The sequence below is a fragment of the Hemitrygon akajei genome, unplaced genomic scaffold, assembly GCF_048418815.1.
Source record: "Hemitrygon akajei unplaced genomic scaffold, sHemAka1.3 Scf000054, whole genome shotgun sequence".
Classification (NCBI taxonomy): domain Eukaryota; kingdom Metazoa; phylum Chordata; class Chondrichthyes; order Myliobatiformes; family Dasyatidae; genus Hemitrygon; species Hemitrygon akajei.
Window position 1 is genome coordinate 2464724 of NW_027331940.1, and position 15360 is coordinate 2480083.

The window sequence follows — 15360 nt, forward strand, 5'->3', positions numbered from 1 at the left end:
TTCACGCCACCGATGTTGTCGAAGAGCAGGGCATTAGGACCCATACAGCTTGGCACCGGTGACGTCGCAGAGCAATGTGTTGTTAAGTGCCTTGCTCAGGGACACACACGCAGCTAAGATCGAAACAGCGATCTTCAGATCACTAGACCGACTCCTTATCCACACACGCCGCCCACGCACACACACACACACACACACACACACACACACACACACACATTCACACATTCACACATATGCATACACACAGAGATACACACTCACACAAATATACACACAGACATACATACACATCTACACATAAACACACAGATGTACAGACTCAAGCAAACACACACACACACACACACACACACACACACACACACACACACACACACACACACACACACACACACACACACACACACACACACACACACACACACACACACACACACACACCAGATGTAGAGAAGATAGTTTAAGAGATGGAGGGATGGAGAGATCCATGGACAGCTCTGAGCTTCAAGATATCGAGAATATATATTGTACTGGGAACTTGATAAAAATGACTTCAACATCGATGTCGTCCAGGGCTGATGGAGAACTGGACAGAGTATCCGTGTACACAGCGGGGATGTTTTATATCTTAAACACCAAATTCACAACAATTCCTGTGAAATCCGGACACCGTGGCCAACAATTCCGGGACAGTCCTGCCCTCTTCCCTCTCTCTCAGCCCCACGATCCGTACACACGCCCCGGGGAGCTTCCGGCTGCAGAGTGAATGGGATCCGATGGATCTTTCAGACAGAGCTGAGCTCCAGCTATCTAAATGCAAGGATTAGGAACTCAGAGAAAGGGAACAAAATCTTTTACATCAGCAATTGAGAAAATCACCTTTGTTCTACCTCCAATCACAAATAAGAGAAAATCTGAAGATTCTGGAAATCCAAGTAACACTCACACAAAATGCCGGCAAAATTCAGCATTAGTACTCTTTTCCGTAGATGCTGCCTGGCCTGCTGAGTTCCTCCAGCATTTTGTGTGTGTTGCTTGTTCTACCTCCTCTTGTTCTGGACTTTTCTACCCGTGAGAGCATGTTTTGTCCCATTCTCTCTGAGTACATAATGATATCAAACACCTTTGTCTGGGGAAGCAAGTAGCTTTCACATTACACATGTGCCAGACTCCAGTGAGACAGACTACTGCCCTTCCCTTCATATTCATTGGCATTGCCATCACTGAGCTCACTACTGTCAGTCATCGGGGGAGGCTTCAGGGGAATACAGAAACTGGTGATACTTGTGTGTATTCTGATGTTGCAAAAGTTGCCGGAAAATTTGCAAGTGGGAAGAAGTGGAGTGATATTTGGAAATCTGACTTTTTAAAGCGTAACTTAGCAAGTAAACCACATATGGACAATATGCAAAAACTTTGGTGAGAAAATCCTTCATTACCCATTACAGTCCTGCTACATAGGTTGTGTGAGAATGCAGATGAACTGGATCGAACCCAGAGGAGATCAAAGTTCCTATTGACAGTGATTTGCTAGCTGTGAAAATGAATACCTCTCTATAAAAAAAATTCACTGTGCACATCTTGTCACTGGGTAAAAAAAATGCACAGTGCAAGGCTTATGTACACACTGGTTATTACAAATTAGTGGGGGTATTGGAGGGAAGTTGGGGAGACCTGTAGTGTCCCTGATGCCCTCACTTACAAGAAATGCATCCAGCTGCAGCTTGTAACCCTGCACTTTAAGGAGTTGGAACTTGAAACGCATATGGGGATTGATGGTCATTCCAGATACCAGCACTCTGCCCAGTCAGGAGATGATTTCTCTTCCAACTTGGGTTTAACCTCACTGTAACAGTGTGATACCAAATCAAAACTTGGCAACTCAAGTAATCTCATCTGAAATGTTGTCCTACACCCATTGATGGATTTTGTAAATCTTCTACAGGTTAAAAACGAGAAGGAATTTGTCTCCAGGGATCCCAAACACAGCACGCCAGTTTTGTTGTCTCTGTCTAGATATTTAAGAAGTGGAGCAAGGGATTCAATCGACCATCCTTCCTGCTCAGACTGTGGGGAGGGATTCACTCGGTCATCTGAGCAAGTAGCAAGCCCGGCATTTTACACAGGAGAAAGGCCGTTCACCTGCTCAAACAGTGGGAATGGATTCACTCTGTCATTTCAACTGAAGGTACATCAGCAAGTTCACACTGGGCGAGGCCATTCATCTGTTCTGTGTGTGAGAAAGGATTCTGCCGGGCATCCCACCTGTGGACCCAAGAGTCAGATCACACTGGGCAGAGGCTGGTCATCTGCTGAATTTCGGGAAAGGGATTCTCTCGGTCATCTGACCTAATGGCACACCAACGTGTTCACACCAGGGGGCAGCCATTCACCTGCACAGTCTGCGGGAAGGGATTCACTCAGTCATCCACCCTACTGGAACATCAGCGAGTTCACACTGGGGAGAAGCCATTCACCTGCTCAGAATGTGGGAAGAGATTCACTCAGTCATCCACCCTACAGATTCATCAGCGAGTTCACACTGGGGAGAAGCCGTTCACCTGCTCAGTCTGTGGGAAGGGATTCACTCAGTCATCCAGCCTACTGAGCCATCAGCAAGTTCACACTGGGGAGAAGCCATTCACCTGCTCAGACTGTAGGAAGAGATTCACTCAGTCCTCCCACCTACTGAGTCATCAGCGAGTTCACACTGGGGAGAAGCCGTTCACCTGCTCAGAATGTGGGAAGAGATTCACTCAGTCATCCCACCTACTGAGTCATCAGCGAGTTCACACTGGGGAGAAGCCGTTCACCTGCTCAGAATGTGGGAAGAGATTCACTCGGTTAGCTAACCTACAGAGTCACCAGCGAGTTCACACTGGGGAGAGGCCATTCACCTGCTCAGTCTGTGGGAAGAGATTCACTCAGTCATCCCACCTACTGACACATCAGCGAGTTCACACTGGGGAGAAGCCGTTCACCTGCTCAGTCTGTGGGAAGGGATTCACTCGGTTAGCTAACTTACAGAGTCACCAGTGAGTTCACACTGGGGAGAGGCCGTTCAGCTGCTCAGAATGTGGGAAGAGATTCACTCAGTCATCCCACCTACAGAATCATCAGCGAGTTCACACTGGGGAGAGGCCGTTCACCTGCTCAGAATGTGGGAAGGGATTCACTCAGTCATCCAACCTACTGGTACATCAGCGAGTTCACACTGAGGAGAAGCCATTCACATGCTCAGAATGTGGGAAGGGATTCATACTGTCATTCTACCTACAGAGACACCAGCGAGTTCACACTGGGGAGAGGCCATTCACCTGCTCAGTCTGTGGGAAGGGATTCACTTAGTTATCTAACCTACTGGTACATCAGCGAGTTCACACTGGGGAGAAGCCGTTCACCTGTTCAGTCTGTGGGAAGCGATTCACTCAGTCACACCATCTGCAGAATCATCAGTTAGTTCACACTGGGGAGAAGCCGTTCACCTGCTTAGACTGTGGGATAGGATTCACTCAGTCATCACAACTACTGGCACACCAGTCAGTTCACAGTGGGGACTGGCCGTTGTTATGAATCCCTGGGTTTCGTTTGCTGTGGACTGTCATTTTAAGAGAGAGAGATTAAGAAGGTGAATCAGTCTGACTTGCAGCTTGTTTACATCACTTGCAGCTTGTTTAGTTTTAACCGAGGACGCAGACACTCAGAGTCAGATGGAGACGAAGGAGGAAAAACTGAAGGATCGACACCAGGGAACTAGTGGCCAAGGGTCACTGTTTAGAACTTTCCTATCCCCACAAGGTGGGTTAATTATCGATTCACCGTACATCGAATGTGTGGTTGTCACCTTGTTTGATCCATAGGAGTGGATCGGATTTGGCGCATCCTGTGGAGACCACTTATGTGTTAACCCTTGCCTGGCTGTGGTGTTGTAGTTCACTTGGAGACGATACACCTTGTGACAAGTCACTTTCGGTGATAATTTGTATGTGGATTTGGAACGATGATGGATAAAATCTACAGCGACTGTTCTCTCGTTTTACCACCGTAGAACCTGTGGAATTCTACATATTTGCGTTCTCTCACCATTTACCATGGATTACAAATCTCTCTCTCATCGCCTATTCTGTAGTTGAACGGAACTTTCATACTTTACCATCTCAAGACTCCAAGCCTTGTTTCCCCCGAGCTCAATAGTTTGGGAGTTACATTTACACACATTTATAAACTTAACACTGTTAACTTCTGTTTATTTTGTTTAAGTTGCAATATTACAAGTAGATTCTAATAAAGATAGATTTAACATCAAAACCAGACTCCAGGTGTAGTCTATTGCTGCTGGTTTGTTTCTAAAGCATTATGGTTTGTAAAAAATTTGGGGTGTGGGTCTGGGATATGAACAAATTTGGGGGCTATTGATCGATGAATTATCGATTTGATTGGGGAAATCCCTTTTGATTTATTTGTGTGGAAATCAGCAGCAGTGGATATTTATAAATTTCTGGAAGTGCCAACCCCTGAGGCATTAGGAAAAGCCAAAAGGAATGAATTGCTGACTGTTGCTAATGGGCTGAATCTTAAGCAGGTAAGGGGGTGTGAAAGACCAGGGAAGCATAAAACTGGGAGAGGAGGTAAAGGTAAAACAATAGGGGTTATATTATAAAATATAGGCATCCACCCCCTTTTTCAGAGACTAGGATCCCTGTTTCAACCGCTAATGATGTGTATTTCAATGTGTTCATCTCTCAGTCCTCGATTCTCTAAATGCAATGGTTATCACATTTGATTTTTCTTCATATGATGACCCAACCATTTCAGGGATCGGTCTATTAAAACTTCATTGCACACTCTATAACAAATACTCTCTAACCACTTTGCTAATCCTCTGTGCAAAAAATGTCCATCTTCCGCAGCCCCGTGTTGCCCCAAACACTCACCTACTACCCCTGTCATTGGCCCCACTTGCAGGTCAACCGTCTGCAGGTGTTTCGCCCCCAACATGAATCCCTCTGCTCGCCACCAGCGTGGGCTCAGACATTTCCACAGATTTCCACCGGGACAAACATCCTGTCCGCCCCCTCTCACACCATCTTTTTCCTTTCAATAAAATCCCTCCTCTCCCTCCCCAGGGAACTGGCATCAAACCGACGGGCCGAGCGGTCTCCTCCTACCTCTCGGCGACACATCAGACTCCGGCCACAGAAGACGCTTCACAAACCCCCCAACTTTCCTTGGAGGAAAATGGAAATAAATCAAAAAACGGACATTTACTCCGCTGTGATGTGGAGTTTGAGGCCGGAGTGGGAGGCGAACTCAGCGGGGGTAACGCCCTCTGGACTTGTCCACCTCTGCGACTGGTGGTAACAAGTGATTGACATCGCTTTGCACCAATGGGAATAGCGCGAGGGGGTTCTGTGTGACATCACCTGCGGGGATGCGCTCGCATTTAAATGCACCTTAATGTGTGTTTCTTATGATTTGAGAGGGACAACAACATTAATCACGGGTTTCATTACTGAATCCAGTGTTGTGAGATGTAAAGTCCCCTGTTATGTGTCTGGCTGTGCCGTGTTGTTTGGGGGCTATTGATCGATTAATTATCGATTTGATTGGGCATATCCCTTTTGATTTATTTGTGTGTGGAAATCAGCAACAGTGGATATTGATAAATTTCTGTGGGTTGGATGACTGAGTGAATCCCTTCCCACGTACTTCCTCATCCAGGGCATCCACTCTTGGTCTTCCTGGAATCATTCTTTGAAACTTCTCCGGACCCACACCAATACGAACACATCTTTTGCTCAGATAATAAGTCGGAAGTACAGGTCGGAATCTGCTCACCATACACCAACAGTGATCTGCCCAATGCGTTATAAAGCTATAGTATCGCATCCTTGCTCTTATATTGCTAACATTGCAGTTGTCATCCTTAATCAACTCAATCTGCAAGCAAACCTTTAGCGCCTCTTGCTCAAGGACTCACAAGCACTTATGCACCTCTAATTTTTTCAAGTTTCTCCCATTTATTTTTTTTCTACGCCCAATTACTTCTACCAAATGTACATGACTTGCATACACTGTATTTCAACTGCTACTTTGCTGGCATTCTCCAGACCTATCAAAGTCCTTCTGCAGACTTCCACTTTGCTCTAAACTACCTATCCCCTACCTATCTTTGTATCAACTGCAATGTTCATCACCAAGGTATCAATTCCGTCATCCGTATCATTCAGATTTAACATGAAACGATGCGGTCTCAATACTGACCCCTGCAGAACAGCATTAGTTACCGACAGCAAAACAGAATTGCCCACATTATTCTGACTCTTTCTCCCTTGTCAGTACAAGTTTTTTTCCTGTAATTCCATGAGCTGTGATCCTGTTCAGCAGCCTCACGTGCAGCACCTTAGAAACATAGAAAACCTGCAGCACGTTACAGGCCCTTTGGCTCACAAAGCGATGCCGAACATGTCCTTGCTCTAGAAATGCCAAGGGTTACCTACAGTTCTCTATTTTTCTCAGCTCCGTGTACCTATCCCGGAGTCTCTTAAAAGACCCTATCGTGTCCGCCTCCACCACCATTGCCGGCAGCCCATTCCAAGCACTCACCACTCTCTGTGTAAAAAACTTACCCCTGACATCTCCTCTGTACCTACTTCCAAGCATCTTCAAACTATGCCCTCTCGTGCTAGCAATTTCAGCCCTGGGAAAAAGCCTCTGACTATCCACACGATCAATGTCTCTCATTTTCTTGAACACCTCTATCAGGTCACCTCTCATCCTTGATCACTCCAGGGAGAAAAGACTGAGTTCACTCAACCTATTCTCAAAAGGCATGCACCCCTTTCCAAACAACATCCTCGTAAATCTCCTCAGCACCCTTTCTATGGCTTCCCCATCCTTCCTGTAGTTTGGTGACCAGAACTGAGCTCAGTACTCCAAGTGGGGTCTGACCAAAGTCCTATATAGCTGCAACATTACATCTCCGCTTTTAAACTCATTCCTGCGGTTGATTAAGGCCAATGCACAGTATGGCTTCTTAACCACAGAGTCAACCTACATAGCAGCTTTGACTGTCCTATGGACTCCGTCCCCAAGATCCCTCTGTTCCTCCACACTGCCAAGAGGCTTACCATTAATACTATATTCTATCATATTTGACCGAAGAAAATGAAGCACATCACACTTCTTTGGGTTGAACTCCATTTGCCACTTCTCAGCCCAGGTTTGCAGACTATCAATATCCCCCTGCAACCTAACCCAACCTTTGTGTCATCAGCAAATTTACTAACCCATACCTCCACTTCCTCATCCAGGTCATTTATAAAAGTCACTAAGGGTAGGGGTCCCAGAACCGATCCCTGAGGCAGACCACTGGTCACCGACCTCCATGCAGAATATGACCAGTCTACAACCACTCTTTGTCTTCTGTGAGCAAGCCAGTTCTGGATGCACAAAGCAATGTGCCCTTGGATCCCATGCCTCCTTACTTTCTCAATAAGCCTTGCATGGGGTACCTTGTTGAAGATCATCTGAAAATCCAAGCAAACAACATACACTGCCTCTGCTTTATCTATCTTGCCTGTTATTTCCGCAAAGTATTCCAAGAGATTTGTCAGTGAAGATTTCCTCGAAACAATCCGGCTGACTTTGGCCTACTCATCATGTTTCCCCAATTACAGTACCCAAAAAACACTCTCTTAGTACACTCTACCATCTTCCTGACCACTAAGGTCAGACTAACTGTCCAATAATTTTCTTTCTTGTGCCCCCTCTCTTCTTAAAGAGTGGAGTGACATTTGCAAATTTCTGGTCCACCAGAACTGTTCCAAAATCTAGCGATTTCTGATAGATCATTACTCATCACTTGAAGAGAAAACTAAGGGGGAACTTCTTCATTCAGAGGCGGGGAGAGTGTGCACTGAGCTGCCAGAGCAAGTGGCAGGGACGATTGTAATCTTTAAGAGAAGTTTGCTTAGGTCACTGGATGAGAAGCATATGGAGGGCTATGGTCCAGGTGGAAGTTGTTGGAACTCAGAAGATTAATTGTTTAGCATGGACTAGACTGGCCGAATGGCATTTTTCTGTGTTGTAGTGTTTTATGACTCTAATGCTTTCACAATCTCTTCAGCTACCTCTTTCTGAACTCTGCGGTGTCTTATCCACCTTCAGGCCTTTCAGCTTCAAAAACACCTTCTCTCCTTGGTAAAAGCATGTATCCTCACTTCTGGCCCAGGTACTGCTGAATGTTTGGCATTTATGTAATAAATTTAATGACACAACTGTAGTGGGTGACTTCAATCTGCAGGAGGATTGGGAAAGTCAGATTGGCGTGAGTTCGCAAAAGAGGGGATGTATTGAATGCAAACGAAATGGCTTTTTAGAGCAGCTGATGGTTGAGCCTAGTCGGGGAACTGCTATCTTACATTGGGTGTTGTGTAATAACCCAGATCTTATTAGGGAGGTCAATGTAAAGGAACCATTAGAAGGCAGTGATCATAATATGGTTGAATTTCTACTGCAAATTGTGAGCGAGAAGCACAGGCAAGATGCATAGTATCTCAATGGAATGAAAGGGAATTTCAGAGGCGTGAGAGAGGTGATTCCCCAGGTGGATTGGAGGATGCTGGTGGAGATGACGCCAGAGCAGAAATGGCTGACGTTTCTGGGAATAGTTCATAATGTGCAGGATAGATATGTCCCACAGACGTAGTTCTCAAACAGCGGGGCTAGGCTATCGTGGCTGACAAAGGAAGTTAAGGACTGTATAAAAGCATATAAGGTAGCAAAAGTGAGTAGTAGGTTGGATAATTGGGTAGCTTTTAACATCCAACAACAGGCAAATTTAAAATAAAAGCTATAAGGGGAAAGGTGAAATATGACAGCAAACTATACAATAATATAAACCAGTTATAAAAAAAAATACGAAAGGGAGGTGAGAGTTGATATTGGACTACTGGAAAATGATGCTCATGGGGTACAAATGGGGAAGAGCTGGTAGATGAACTTGATAGGTACTTTGCATCCGTCTTGTCTGTGGAAGACACCACCAGTGTGCCCGAGATCTGTGAGTGTCAGGGAGCAGGAGTAAGTGCCATTGCTATTACAAAGGAAAACGTGTTAGGCAAACTTCGGTTCTTAAAGTGGATAAGTAACCTGGAGCAGATGGACTACATCCCAGAGTCCTGAGAGAGGTTGCTGGAGAGATAACAGATGCGTTGGTCATGACCCGTCAAGAATCACTTGATAACAGATGAGGTTTTGGGGTACTAGGAGACTAATGATATAATAAGTCAAAGCCAGCATAGGTTCTGTACAGGGAAATCTTGCCTGACAAGTCTGTTAGAGATCTTCGAGGAAGTCATAAGCAGGATGGACAAACGAGAGGCGGTGGATATCATTTACTTGGATTTTCAGAAGGCATCTGATAAGGTGTCACACATGAAACTGCTTAACAGGATAAAAATCCGAAGTAATACTGGCATGGACAGAGGAATGGCTGACAGCCAAGAGGCAGCGAGTGGGAATAAAAGGGGCCTTTTCTGGTTGGCCAGCAGTGACTTGTGTTCTTCAGGGGTCAGTATTCGGTCCGCTACTTCTCACATGATTTGTTAGTGATCTGGATAATGGAACTGATGGGGTTGTGTGGCTCAGACTGTGGGAAGAGATTCACCACATCATCTCACCTAGTGACTCACCAGTCAGTTCACACTGCAGTGAGGGATTTCACCTGCTCAGTCTGTGGGAAGAGATTCACTCATTCATCTAACCTACAGAGACACCAGCGAGTTCACATTGGGGAGAGGCTGTTCACCTGCTCAGACTGTGAAAAGGGATTCACACAGTTAGCTAGCCTACAAGCACACAGCCAGTTCACACTGGGGAGACGCTGTTCACCTGCTCAGACTGTGGAAAGGGATTCACCACATCATCTCACCTACTGACTCACCAGTCAGTTCACACAGCAGAGAGAGATTTCAACCGCTCAGATTGTGAGAAGGGATTCACTCAGTCATCTGATCTGCTGGCACACCAGTGAGTTCCACTGGGGAGAGGCCGTCGACCTGTGAATGTGGGAAGGCATTCACACGATCATCTCGTCTACTAAAACACCAGCGAGTTCACACCAGTTAGAGGCTGATCGTCTGCTCAGACTTTGGGAAGAGATTCTCTCAACCGTCTCCACCAAGGCTGCATCATTGTGTTCCACTGGGGAGAGGCCATTCACCTGCTGTGAATATAGGAAGGGATTCACTCAGTAATCTAACCTTGTAACACACGACTGGGTTCACATTGGGGGGAAAGTTTCAATAAGCTGTAGGCTGGATATTTGTCCATCCCCGTTGCTGAATGCAATTTCGAGAGTGACTGGGGGAGTCTAGTACAAGAGGGCATGACTTAAGGTTTGCAGGGCGCCCATTCAGAACAGAGATGCGGAGAAATTTTTTTAGTCAGAGGGTGGTGAATCTGTGGAATTTGTTGCTATGGCTAGCAGTGGAGGCCAAGTCATTGGGTTTGCTTCAGGCAGAGATTGATAGGTATCTGAGTAGTCAGGGTGTCAAAGGTTACGGTGAGAAGGTGGGGGAATGGGACTAAAGGGGAGATTGGATCAGCTCATGATGAAATGGTGGAGCAGACTCGATGGGCCAAATGTCCGATTCTGCTCCTTTGTCTTATGGTCTTATGTGATTTTCTTTCTCATGTCTGTTATTCCTCTTCCTCCTTCTGTCCAAGGTAGTGTTAATCTCAGTGGGGTTGAGTGTAAATAGTCTTTTCTAAACTTGTCATTTCAGTTCTTACTTATCTTTGTAAATTTTACTGATTGAAATGGGACTAAGATATTTTCATTAGAAAAAGTCAATGTCGGTATTGATGGAAGTGTTTATTGCCTTTATTCTATTTGTTAACCATTGAGCTCTGTTCGACAGTTTTTTAAAGCCTTGAAATAAATTTTGTCAAAGGTTTTCCCAATATTGCACTACTTTCTGTTGTCTTTGCTTGTTGATTTTTCAGATACGTGGTTATCACGAGACCCGGTGAAGGGTCATGGCCGGAAATGTTGATTCCCATCCATAGATGCTGCCTGACCTGCTGAGCTTCTCCAGCACTTTGTGTGAATTTCTCTTGATTTCTTGCATCTGCAGGTCCTCCTGTTTCCCAGATATTTATATGTTTAGTGAAATAACAAGCCGGTCGTGGGGTTGTGTGGCTCTGTTGGTGAAATATTAAATAGAATCATTAGATAAGAGGTGGCATAGCGTTGGGCAGTGTAGAATCTGTGGGTAGTATTAAGGAATAGCAAATGTACAAAAAATCCCTGATGGAATTGTATAGTGACCCCAAAACAGTAGTAAGTAAGTAGTCCACAAATTACAATGAGAGATAGAAAATGAGCGCCAAAAGGGCAATGCTACAATAGTCATGAGGGATTGTCATGCAGGTGATTAGGAAAATTAGGATGGTGTTGGTCTCAAGAGGAGAAATTCTTAGAATGCCTACAAAATGCTTTTTTTAGAGCAGCTCGTGGTTGAGCCCACTTGGGTATCAGCTATTGGGTGCTGTAATGAACCGGAATAAATTAGTTCACTTGAGTCCAAAGAACACAGGGGCAAGTGTTCTTAATATGATCAAATTCACCCCGACATTAGAGAAGGAGAAACTAAAAGTCAGATGTGGAATAAAGACAATTAGAGAGGCATGATAGAAAAAATTGTCAAAATTGATTTGAAAAGAACACGGGCAGGGATTAAAACAGAGCAACAATGGCTGGAATTTCTAGAAGCAATTCGGAAGTCACAGGGAGGAAGTGGTATTCTAAAGGTAAGGTGACAAAACCGTGGCTGATAAGAGAAACCAAAGACACCACATAAAACAAAGAGAGGGCACAGAACAAAAATTACTAGAAGTTGGAGGATTGAGAAGCTTTGAAAAGCAAACAGAATGCAACTAAAATCAGTAAGAAGGACAAGATGGAATACTTAGGTCAGCTAGCCAGTAATATTACAGAGGATACTATTTTTTCTTCAGGCACATATAGTGTAAAAGAGAGACAGAAGCGAATATCAAACCAATGGAAAATGATACTGGAGATGTATTAATGGGGTGAGGGTGAAAGATGATGGCTGATGAACTGAATCAGTATCGTACATCACTCTTATCTGTAGAAGACATTGGCAGGAATATGGAAGTCCCAGATGTCAGTGGTCAGAATGTGTAAAGTTACGTTACTCGGGAGAAAGTAGAAGGAAAGGTGGGCAGTAATTTTTTTACTGGAAGGAGAAATCGATATTCATGCCTTCAGGTTGGATCTGTGCAGTTGGAATATGATGTGTTTCTCTTCAACCCTGAGGCTGTCAAGTGGAGCAACTCCAGCCATTGCTATTCTGCCATCATCCCTGCTGGTGTCCCCTTCCAATCAACTTCGGTAAGCTCTTCTCCCGTGCCTCCGTAGTTCCCCTCACCCTACTAATAAAGATGCATCTTGTTGTACCTTTCCCCTCTCAAAGTGCAGGGTGAATTGCAACATGTTATGATCACAGCGTCAACATGGTTCCTTTACCATAAGTTCCCTTATCAAGTTTGGTTCTTTGGACAACACCCAATCCAGAATCAACATTTCTCAAGAGGGCACAATTACAAGCTATTCTAAAAGCATCTCATTAGTATTTTCCAAATGCCCTCTCTTGAGATCAAGCACCAATCTAATTTTCATAATCTACCTCCACCCATCCCACTCATGGACTGTTTGTCCCACTCACATCGGGGGGTAGATATGCAGCATCCTCACCAGGACTACCAGCCTCTGGGACAGATACTTTTCCCAAGCAGTAAAGCTGATAAATATCTCTACCCACTAACCCACCCTTCCACACCACCAGGCACCTCTAACATTTCCTGTCTGTCATCTTATATGCAGGCATCCTATGCCGAGCGTCACTTTATGAACATACAATCAATCCGTGCACAGTATATATGCTGGGGATATATGTTGTTACTATTGTGTTTTTGTGCTATATTGGAGCCGGAGTAATAATTATTTCGACCTCATTTACACGTGTCTGCTGGAAATGGTATTAAACAACCCTGAATCTTGAATAAACATTTCAGCAAGCTGCAGCGTCACATTTCTGTCTCTCAGCGTTATTGCGACAGAGCGCCACCTGGTGACAATGGAGTCCACAAATCAGGGGGTCCTGTTATTGTGGTAAATCACCACCAAGTGGCAGTGTTGTCCACAAAAGGGAGAGATTTACAGCGGTAAGAAGGAGTGCAAGTCGATGAAGTTCCAGACCTGCCCCTAACCACTCTCCTCACCACTAGTCAGAGTCCCAAACAGTCCTTCCATATTAGGCAACTTTTCAGCATCGTGACTGTTGGGGTCATCCATCGTTTCCAGTTTTCCAGGTGTGGCCTCCTCGACATTAGTGAGACCCGATGTAGTCTCTGCATTCTGCACTCTGTCCCGATGAAATTCTGCAGATGTTGGAGATGCAGAGTAACATACACAAAATGTTAGAGGAAGTCAGGAGGTCAGGTAGCTTCTATAGAGGGGTTAAAGCCAAAGAGAGATTTCCTGCCGAGACCCTTCATCAGGACTGGAAGTGAGGAGAAGCCGGAATAAGATGGTGCGGGTTCTGGAAAGAGTCCAAGCTGGTAGATGATAGGTGAAGCCAGATAAGAGTGAAGGTGAGTGGGTGGGGGAGGTGGGAGATAAAGTGAGAGGTTTTGAGGTGGTAGGTGGAAAATGCAAAGGGCTGAAAAGAAGGAATCTGATAGGAAAGGACAGTTGACAATGGGAAAACGGAAGTAAAAGAGGAACCAGAGGGAGACGATCCGCAGAGGAGAAGAAAGAAGTGGGGAGACAGAATGGAGGAGACGGGCGTGTGGGTTGATGAAAAGAAAAGATGTTCATGTTATCAGGTTGTAAACTACCCGGATAGAATATGAGGTGTTGCTCCTCCAACCTGAGAGTTCACTCATCGTGTTAGCTAAACAATGAACCGGAAGGGAGAGTGGGTTAATAATTTTCCCCTGGGATCCCTATTAAATCAATCCCGTCTCACCTTAAACCGGTGCCCTCAGGTTGCTGATTCCACAAAGGTGGGGAAAAGGACTGCACACATTCCCCATTTCTGTACACTCATAGTTTGGAACACCTGCACAAGGTCAGCCTCAATCTCCTACACTTCAAGGTGTGGAATCCCAACCTGCCCAACCTCTCTCCAGAACTCAGTCCCTCGAGTACCGGCACCATTCCTGGAAATCTCCAATGCACTCATTCCAGCTTGACGTCCTCTCTCCTGTAGCAGAACGACCAAAACTGAATACAATAATCCAGGCGCGGATACACTGACCATACCCTAACCCTAATGCAACCTCACTCGCCACTTCTTCAGACCATGAAGCATGAGATTTCACGCAGAGGCTGCTCAGCCAATCGAATCTGCTCCGCCATTCTTTCGTGTCCACTTGATTATCTCTCTCAACCCCATTCTCCTGCATTCTCCCCATGATCTTTGAACATCCATTAAAAATACACTCAGTGACTTGGTGTCTGCTCCGTCCGTGGCAATAAATTCTAAAGATTTACCACTCCCTGACTAAAGAAATCCCTCCTCATCTCTTGTCAGTGGATGCCCTATATATTGAGGCTGTGGCCTCTGGTCCCAGACTCACACAGTATAGGGTGCATCTTCTTCATAGCCACTCTGTCGAGGCTTTTCAATATTTAATAGGTTTCAATGAGATCCCCTCTCTTTCTTCCAGACCAGCGAGTACAGGGTCAAATCCGGCTAACGCTCCTCATACGTTAGCCCTTTCGTTGCTCATGAACCTTCTCCGGACCCTCTCCAATACGAGCACATCTGTTTTCGCAGGTTGTAAACTGTTCACAATACACCAAGAGCGATCTCACCAATGCGTTTTAAAGCCACAGTGCCACATCCTTGTTCTGATATGCTAACATTACAGTTGTCATCCTTAATCAACACAATCTGCAAGCAAACCTTTAGGGACTCCTGCTCAAGGACTCCCAAATACCTATGCACCTCTGATTTTTGAATTTTCTCCCATTTATTTATTTTTCTCTACGCCCTTATTCCTTCCACCAATTGTACATGACCGTACATTTACATACACTGTACATTTCCGTACATTTCATCCACGACTTCGTTGTCCGTTCTCCAAACCTATCGAAGTCATTTTGCAGACTGCAGCTTTGCTCTAAACTATCTGTCTCTTATCTGTATCAACTGCAAAGTTCTGTGGATGCTGGGAATCCAAGCAACACAAACACAAAATGCTGGAGGAACCTAGGAGGCCAGGCAGCATATATGGGAAATAGTAAACAGTCGACGTTTC

At 45.2% G+C, this 15360-nt stretch overlaps 2 protein-coding genes across 3 annotated transcripts in view; one reads left to right on the forward strand and one right to left on the reverse strand.

Moving 5' to 3' along the window:
- Window positions 1-15360, forward strand: part of LOC140721367 (uncharacterized) — a 558567-nt gene that overhangs the window by 362220 nt on the left and 180987 nt on the right. The gene's annotated exons all lie outside the window — the stretch shown is intronic.
- Window positions 10868-15360, reverse strand: part of LOC140721370 (uncharacterized) — a 34858-nt gene continuing 30365 nt past the window's right edge. For both annotated transcript variants that reach the window (XR_012097369.1, XR_012097368.1), the window contains exon 4: window positions 10868-11211. The gene's annotated coding sequence lies outside the window, so the exon portion shown is untranslated. The remainder of the gene's footprint in view (window positions 11212-15360) is intronic.